Source organism: Coturnix japonica, chromosome 4 (genome assembly GCF_001577835.2).
Source record: "Coturnix japonica isolate 7356 chromosome 4, Coturnix japonica 2.1, whole genome shotgun sequence".
Taxonomy (NCBI): Eukaryota; Metazoa; Chordata; class Aves; order Galliformes; family Phasianidae; genus Coturnix; species Coturnix japonica.
The window spans coordinates 49477472-49486921 of NC_029519.1; the positions used below are offsets into that span (position 1 = coordinate 49477472).

Sequence of the window (9450 nt, forward strand, 5' to 3'; positions counted from 1 at the left end):
TGAAGCTGTTAACTCATGGGAGAAATTCAAAGCTGAAGATCACCGTGGCCATCAGTATATTTAAACATCACAGACCTAATGTGGTGCATGTATTTTTTGAAGGCTCTGGAAATAAAAAACCCAGTCAATTGTACACTGAGTTGGAGCTAAATGAAGCAAGAGAGTGATGATGAAACAATATACATGGACTTCAGCTTCCTTCTACAGTCAAGAGTGACCATTAAAACCACTAATACTTGTTTCTTGAGCGCTGTGAAGTTTAATAATTCATGCTTGTAAATATTTCCAAGATGTAGAGAATGAAAACTGCTATATACCTAAAAAGAAAATTATTTTCTAAAATTGCTAGGCAAAAAAGTTGATTTTGCAACACTACTACTATTAGAATGTTAATTGTCATAAGTGACACGAAGTCTACTTCAGTGATGAAACTGAAAGTCTGGTTTATCATAATTGTAATACCATACAAAGTTGTGTGTTTTAGCTCTGAGACCTGAAAACCAGAGCAAGTCAAAGTAGTTCAGCTGTTTGGTAGTTACAAATCATTTGCAACTGTGTTAGCTCTGGAAAGCGCCAGTTAGAATCTGGGCCTTCACAGCACTGTGCAGATGATACTGGGAGAAGTTACAATTTACTCTGAAGCAAGGCATGGTAATGAGAAGGAAAGTGACTGATAGCAGAAGCAGAGTATATACACAAAGGAATTGTTGCAAATAATTTGGATGTTTATTTTCTCAACTAATGAGAGGGACCTGTCTAGAAAAAATGTTTTCAATGAAAACAGACTCAGCAGCTTACAACATATCACAGTTCATCTTTGGGAAATGTTTGAAAAATTGAGCAAAATCGTATATATATATATCCCCCAGTTGGACATATATTTGTCTGTCTTATTTAAAATGCTTTCTTTAGCTTCCCTTCTGAAACAGCTGCTGGATATTCTGTGTGATAACCCTTAATTTGATATTCAGCACAAGCAACTTCACTTTGCTTCCAAAATGTCAGTGGGATGCAGATGTTGCATTGTGAATTGTCACTGTGCTATTAGAGCTGTCAGGGGTCAGGCTGGACATGTTGGCAGCTAGCTGGGAGCAGCTGGAATTTCTGGCATAGTCTGAGAATTCTCTCTGGGGAATGAAATGCTAATGACATTTATTGATTCAAGATTTGAAGAGATCTCAGTAGATCCATAACCATTCCTGGCAATTTCCTCGCACAAGCTATTCCTCCAAGTCCCTTCCTTGTCCTTGATATTCTCCATCTCATCATCCACCTATATTCTCAAATACTCTTCTGCCTGGAACTACGCTGGCAGGGTAAGCATCTGTTCACTGGGATTCAGAGCTCTGCTGTTCACTTCATATTCCTCAAAATAGAAAGCATTCTATGTAGAAAGCATTAAGGCATCACAAGCAGAAGCAAGACATTGGAAAATCTGAAAGATCACAATCTCATAGAGAACATTTAGATATTGATGCACCTCAGTGGCTTATTAGGAAGTTGTCAAGATCTCAACTAAATTATCTCAGTGTATTTGTTAACATCTGCATTTTTAAATTAACTTGTCATTTTAAAGTCTTACTTTGTAAAAACTATTATTTAAGTGTCAACAGGAAATACATGAATTAGAACAACACAGAATATGTATTGTGTAGCAATTAAAACTGGAAAATTCTTAAGCTTGAATGCAGTAATGTTTAGAAAAAATAAAACATCAGATCAAGATCTATAGAATTTACATCAATTTGAACAGTTTTATTCTATACCATGAAATGTTTCTCCTCTTTCACTTGACTGTGATTAGTAATAAAGTTGGGGAAAAACATCAGAGAAGAATAAACACTGCAGTAATAATGTGTTGCACTAACTTCACAGTAAAGGCTGGGAAAAGTACAGGTTAACAGAACTATCTTAGTGTCACAGCTTGATGAAAACTCAATAAGCAGAATGCCAAAATAGCAACAGCATCTGCACATCAGATTTTATTGACATTAAGGAGGTCATTGTACTTCCCTGTACTCCAGGAAGCTTTACAAGTATGGATTTTCTTCCCAGACCCCACACATAAATATTTCTGGTCCCCCTCTATGAGAGCTCAACTATTCTGTTATACTAACAGTGTCTTGGAGCTGCCTGTGAGCTAGTTACTATTGTTTTTGTAATTGCATTATAAGCAAAAATAACCATTTTGCAAAACTAGTCTAGAATGCTATAATTACACAATTACTTTCATCCAAATACCTATGTATTTTTAGACATTCATTCAAATATATCTTAGTTTTTTCTAAACTATTTTCTGTCACTGCTACCTACTTTATACCTATTTATTTTTAGGACACATTAAGAGGAGTCCAAAATCCAGAGAATCCAAGTGATAGATCTACATCCAGGCTAGTAAGTCACACTCAGAGAGCCCCAGCTATGTTTGTGCTCCATATCACACAGGAGGGATTTAGGCACAAAAGACACCAAGACCCTTTAATATTCCTGCCGCTGCCTCTCTAGCAGCCTTCTCAGTCAAATCCTTGTAATGAAATCTGGGAGTAGAGACATGGGACTGAGCAAATGAACCGACACATACGTAGGCAATCAGCACACTGTGTTCCTCTTCAGCACCTCATCCTTACTTTAACCTGCCACCTAGCACATGCACTTACCCTTGTAGCATCAGTCGGCCTGAATGCCGACATGAAGAGCATCTTTTTGCCTTCTCCCATCTCTGCTCAATGATATATTAGCTTGTCACAGAGGACTCAGCATTATCTCCCTGGAAACTGGCTCTGAACCTGGCATCCCTCCCTCAAGTGGATTTTACAGATCTGATGAAAAATGGAGACAACAGCTCATACTTCCCAGTACCAAACCTTCCTGCTCTCCTCACTCCCAGAAGCTGTAGGAAAGGAATAGATTCTCCCCACTTGCCCTGGGAACACAGCACTCACCTGGGCTCAGCCAGACAGAAGCCATTTCAAGACTTTAACAGAAAGGACAAACCACTTGGCATACTGAGCATTAGAGCAATGCATTTCACATGAACCCTATTGGATTTACACTAATAGCTATCTTTGGAAAGGCTAGTTCCTGTATTGATATGTCATTTGATTAAGATCCCAATATTCCACCCACTGAACATTGCAATGAGAAATGGTGAGAATGCAGTGGAGGTATGTGGGATGTTTCTTTAACAGACAGTTGCAGGAAAGGCATCAGCCTTTGGACAAAAAACATAGGAGGAGACATACATACACAAAGAACAGCTTCAGAGATAGTGCTGCCCTTGTGTTTCTGGTTTTCCAAATGATGTTCTTTATGAAACTTCACCTAGACAATGCTAAGGGTTAAATTCCCTATTCTGGATTTAAACAAGTACCTTTGTAGAGGGCAACATGGTGAGCAATGAAAGCATTTCTATTCCAGTGCTCCAAAGCTGGTAATGTAGCACCAGGGAAGACTTTGTGCCAGTTTTCCTTCCACTCACCCAGGACTTTGGGAGAGGAATAAATTTGGCCCTTGCTGTTCATCCATGGAGAATACTAGTAATTCCTATATTTTAAAGTAACTTCTCTACTCTGCTTTATACACAGTAAAAGAAGGGATTCATTGGCATGGAAACCTAGCCCTTAATGCTTTATTCATTTCCTCCTTTGTTCTTGCAAAGATTTCACTCATGCTGTGGAGTGTGCAACTTTTTGGAAGATGGTGTTACAGCTGTTTCTTCAAGACAACTGCTTGTGAATTTCTCATTAATAGAATATGTCAGTTCTGTGAATCCAAGGAGATCTACTTTCATTTCTTTGCTACTTTTCTCTCCTATTTTTTATTTTTTATATTTATTTTTTTACCTTTCTCCTATCTTTTTGCTGTGAGGAGATGACCTACTTGCAGTGCAGACAGAAAGCAAGTAGCCTTTGGAGACTGGATGTCAGCACTTCCAGTGAGCGCCATGGGAAGGCTGGTGGAAACAGAATAGGCTCCTGTCTACAGTTAGGAGAAACTCTCCAAGTAATTAAAATTTCTAATTTAGCAGTGGGCAATTGGCTTAAAAATATTTATTAGAATTAATATATAATGTATAAATAGTGCTTTGACATACTTTGCGTCTTATTAATATATTATGATTTATTTTAACAACCGGAGTATAACAAATTGAAGTTAGTGAGCCACATGATGTTTATAAGCAGTATCACTTGTGGTCGGTTATCACTGGCATGCTTTCTGAAATTCTATTACCGATTGCTTAACACTGCAGGATTTAAAGAGCTTGGCCTGCAGTCCACTGGAAAAACTGGTTTAGAAAGTTTTTAAAAAACAGCCCAACTTTTCCCAAGAACAAACCTAGAGAAAATATATAAAATTAACATTTAAAAGCAAACAAACAAAATTATAATTTCTTAGCTGACGAACTTTCCAGCTTTCATAATTTTGAAGCATGGACTGGATTACTGATTACTGCCAGATTAATGGCAAAGGGAATGCCCAGGTATTAGGGAGATGCTTATTGATGTCCAACAAATATATGTCCAAGCTTGGAAGGATTAGGAAGTCTGGAGCTGCCATTTGCAAATATTCAGTGGAAATAATTAAAGACTGGCAAGGCAATTCTCAGAGGAGTCTATAATAAAAACACTGCTCAGAAAGAGCTGTGAAGATAAACCTGTTAACATTTGTGAAACACTCAGATGCTCCGATAATGAGCTCCATGAAAAGCCCATGAGAATAGTAATAAATTTGTAATCAGTGTGGTATTAGGATGCTGTATAGTAAATAGAACTGCGTTAGCTGACACTGAGCACTAAAATAATTATCGAATTGCCACTCATTCAATCATAGCTGTTTACTTTGCAGATTGTCTAAAAGAAGGACTAAAAAGAAAATAATGTGTATATTTTGATGTAAGAAGATATAAATAAGAGATTAAATTATATGCACAGAAGTGCCAAATTAAGCACAGAAGTTCAAAACAAATTCTGTACTTCAACTTCTGAAGGTTTGACTTAGCAGCCTTAACTTCTGTATACTTCATTTATAACAACTGCTTATTTTATGCGTGTGACTAAATGTCATTATATCAACTGAATAGACTAGATTAGTGGCCTGATAACAAGAAAAGTGTGCCAACTTTTTGAGTAAAGTCTATTTTGTTCTGCAAAGGTAAAAGTATATTGGAAATAAAATACCCTAATCTAATAGCACCTCCTCTGAAAGAAGTCACAATTTGTTGAATTGTCATCTACAAGGAAAAGCTGGATTCACCATGGTATTTTACAGCTGTGTCTTTGCTCCCTGTTCAGTTTGTTCAGATTTATGAACTGCACATTGTGTTCCCTACCAGATCCTTGACCTATTGTACGCTGCAAATTTATTTTTCCTGGCAGCAAAAAGGGAATAATTAACTAGGTTAACTGATTGCATTCATGTATAAAAAATACCTCAGACAACTTGGGTTTAGATGCCTTACAAAGTTTGTGTTCATATATTTATATCTTTGTGTTGGCTTCCTTCTTTTTTTTTTTTTTTTTTTCTTTTTCTTTTTCTTTTTTTTTTTCTTTTTGATTGAGAGGAAGTAATGACACAACTGAAGCTGAATAGAAGACTGTCTACTCACAGGTTGTACTTTTCCGTCTTGTTTTATTTGTTTTCCCAAGATTGAACTTTGGCAGCACAGTGCATATAAGCTACCATCGCTTTAAACTTAAGCACCTTTCTCTCTATGAACATTCATTTTGTTTGATTACAAACCTCCACAGTAGAATTTTCAGCTATCAACCAGAAATGCAAACATTAGTGAATAACTTCATTTCTCTGAAGGAGAAAAATCATAACAGCGTGCATAAAATAAAAAAACCCACCACAACCTCTTAAGCCCCACACTGCATGCCTCAGTGGGTTGTTATATTCCAGCTAAAGAATATTCATGAACCACCCAGGTTTCTCTGAGCAGGAAAAGATAATGTCTCAGCATCTTCAGTACAGTGACAGTCATCGTATCTGAGAAATGCCAAATGCAGAAAATGGTGCTCAGGTCTACAGCAGCACTGTGGCTGCTCAAAGAAAGCACTTATTGATGTAGAAAACTTTCTAGGGCTTTGGTGCTTCTTTTAACCTTAAAACTTTTCATTCATTCATTTTAGCGGATTTTGAGAAATGAAATAAATAAATTTCTTTATCATTTGTTCCTATTCTCTGCATCGCTAACCTCTCTGATTCTCTTTCATTAGGGGAATTGAAAGAAAAAATTGCTTTTGAAGTTTTTTCATTAAAAGAAACTTACGTGTAAAAATATTACTCTGGTTGCATTCTGCAAAGAGAAGTTGGTCACCAAAAGACAATTTTATTAGATTACTGTTCGTAAAAATAGCATAATGAATTAACAGAGATCAGCTGGTTCTCACACGTGCATTCAAATTTCATCTTACTGGAGGAAAATTTCCTTTGAGATACAGTTCCCAACAGGCTCCCTGCTACACCTGATAAGCAAGAACAGTATCTCCGTAAATTAAAACAAGGCTCAAAAATAACAAAGCCACATGAGAGTTAATGAATCATCTAGCAGACATTCCTTGCTCCCAGAGAGCTGCATTTTCTAAAGATTGATCTTTATAATTTGGACCAGCACTTTTTTGTATTTTCTCAGCTGCTAAAATTCCATCTTCTCTCTTATTCTCTGCTTCTAGGGTTTCAGAGCTGTTACAGATCTTCAGGACTATCACAGTGGGTAACTCCACCCAGAACTTGCTGGCAGAGCTGACGCTATCACTTCATCTCATTCAAACTCTTAATGCCATCACAGCATGACACACATACTGCTTTCTGCCCTCCCTCTTCATAGAATCTTTACTGTGACAGTAACTTACTTTTCCACTGTTTCCTTTTCACAGTTCTCAGCTTTCATTGCTCTTTGTATTTCCCATTCCTCTCTCCTTATACTTCTATGATACAAAAAAGAAAAGATGAACATAACGGAAAGGAAGAAATGCAAATATTATGTTCTGACTACCTTGCCGAGGTCATATAACTTCTCTCTGCTGTGAATTCAATTGTACCTGGAAACAGCACGTTGATCTATTTTTCAACTCCAAGCTCTGTGTGGAGCCTACCACTGGGACCACAACACACAAACAATAAAATAAGGAGAATACCAGTTCTGATCTCATTGTTTTGTCTGAATGTTCACTCTGATTTCCGCACAATAACCACACTCTTTTGGCAGATAACATTTCATTTCTTACAGTCAGAGACTTCCAAAATACTAATATCTCTTTATTGAGAAAGATTTCCATAAAACAGTAAATAGGCATGTTTTTAGATATTATACTGTCTTTCAGAAATATAACTAACTACATATCCACAGAGCCTGAGAGAGATACTTCCTGACCTCTTCCAGATCTTTCCATTTTTAAGCATGTATCTTCAAAGTCAGGTGCTAAGAAAAGGCACCTGGGGATTACTAATAAACTGAACAGTATCTACCCACTGAACTCCATACTCTTCATATTAGCAAGTGATAGCAGATGAAGAAACCCAAGCATCTCTAATCTTTTTATTTAAGTACTTTTACAGTAACTTTACCATTATTAACTTGATGAAATACTGCCTTTCACAGCAAAATCAAATTAAGAAAGAGAAATGAGACCAAGTGGCTTGAATGGTTTCCTAAGCAATATTTACGTACTGGTAGGGACTCAGTATTTTGTTTTTATTTTTATTTCTCTCTGGAATTTTTGTTTCAATATCACTTATGCTTTATGTTAATTTTACTTATATTTGCATTAATATTTTTAGACCATTACTTTCCTGTACATTTGACCCCTGAATTGTGAAAAGTACTGAGGGAAAAAATTCATGCCAGGGATACATCTTGGCAATGCCAGGGTAAAAGTACAAACACACCTTAGATGTTGCTGTGACTATGAACGTGTAGACCGATGCGATAATGATTTTGCAAATTCAGTTCATACCTTAACAGGGGAGTCTAATCAGTCTAATCGCTTCTACTACAGGGAATTTGACTGTTGTCAAGTCTTGTTTATTTGGTGAAAATTTATTCTCCATTGGTAGGATCTTTTAAAATATAAAACATTAGATTGACTCTTCCTCTTTTGACTTCAGGTGGGAATTTTAGTAACTTCAATGTGACAGACCAATACTGAATGCTTCAAAAAATTCCAGAGAAAATCTGCAGCACTCCTTGTCTTTTTCTCCTTAGTGCTGGCCTTTTAAGAAAAAGAAAATAAAACACAACACAGAAAAAGAAGGCTGCTGATTTATTTCCCAGTCCAGAGCTCCTCACTCAGCCACCCTGCCAACAGCTATTTACTAATGCCAGCACAAGTGTGTGAAACAAGCTGCTCCTTCTGCTGTATTCAGGATTTCTGCCACAGATTCTGTGCCCCTGGTGCCCTCAAAAAAGTTTGAAAAAAGACCAATCTGCTATTAAATGCCTGGTTCAAAGAAAGCGTTTGAATAAACACAAAAGCCACAGTCCGTCAACACTTTTCTGCTCCCAGCATTTTCATGTTCTACTTGGAGAAAAGGGACCATGTTTCTGTGCAAGGTAATCCCTGGGAACATGGCACTGATAATCAACACTTAATTTTTGGTTAGGTAAAAAGAAAAAAAAAAGAAAAAAAAAAATAAAAAGAAGTATTTCGGACTCAGTGTTATTCTGAGAATATGGAAGAAAATAGATGATGGTGAAATGAAAGAATAATGTAAAGTAAAACATTTCCCTTCCTAAAACACAAAAACTGACCTTTCAAGAATCAGTTAAGAGCACTGCCTTATTAATCTCCCTCTTCATTTATCTACTCAGTGCATAAGGTGAGGACATCAGAAACAGAGATGAAAGAGATTAAATAGGTTTAGAGCGACTTTGTGCAACAAATGTAATAGATTCCAAAGTCTGCTGCTTAGGGCCTTGCTCACTGGATTTGCTGCATGCCAAACAATACATTGAGAACAACTGCTGTGATCTGCACTTTTTTTTCTTCCCTCCCCCTCCCCCCATCTTTTGGCATATATGCAAAATCCAACACTCAACACAAGCTCTCACACTCAAATGTGGTGTTTCCTTTCCTCTTTCCATGCTTTCCGTTATAAAAATGTGTAACTTATTTTCCCCCACTAAATTAGAGAGTAGAGAAATTCAGAGTTCAATGGGGGACACGGGAATACTTTCATTCAGTAAAACCAGGTACCCATATTAATGTTACTGGGATTAAATTCTCTCTAAAGGTTTGATTCAGCTGCTAAGGTTACTAACAAATGGCTATTTACTTCGTCAATACAGGAATAAACAAAACATCAAAGAAAATTTGTGTCTTAAAAATACCAGGCTTCGAAAACTGATCAGAGAAACCCTACTGGAGCCTCTTCAGATGACACAGGGATCACCACTAGGCCTTGTCAGCAGAAATAAAAACTGTCCAGGTACACATTCCCAGATACTTG

The 9450-nt window shown here is 36.9% G+C and overlaps 1 long non-coding RNA gene across 2 annotated transcripts in view; it reads right to left on the reverse strand.

Moving 5' to 3' along the window:
* Positions 1 to 2769, reverse strand: part of LOC107313530 — a 55957-nt gene extending 53188 nt beyond the window's left edge. For both annotated transcript variants that reach the window (XR_001555037.2, XR_004307157.1), the window contains exon 1: positions 2658 to 2769. This is a non-coding gene — a long non-coding RNA (uncharacterized LOC107313530). The remainder of the gene's footprint in view (positions 1 to 2657) is intronic.
* Positions 2770 to 9450: the final 6681 nt, after the last annotated feature.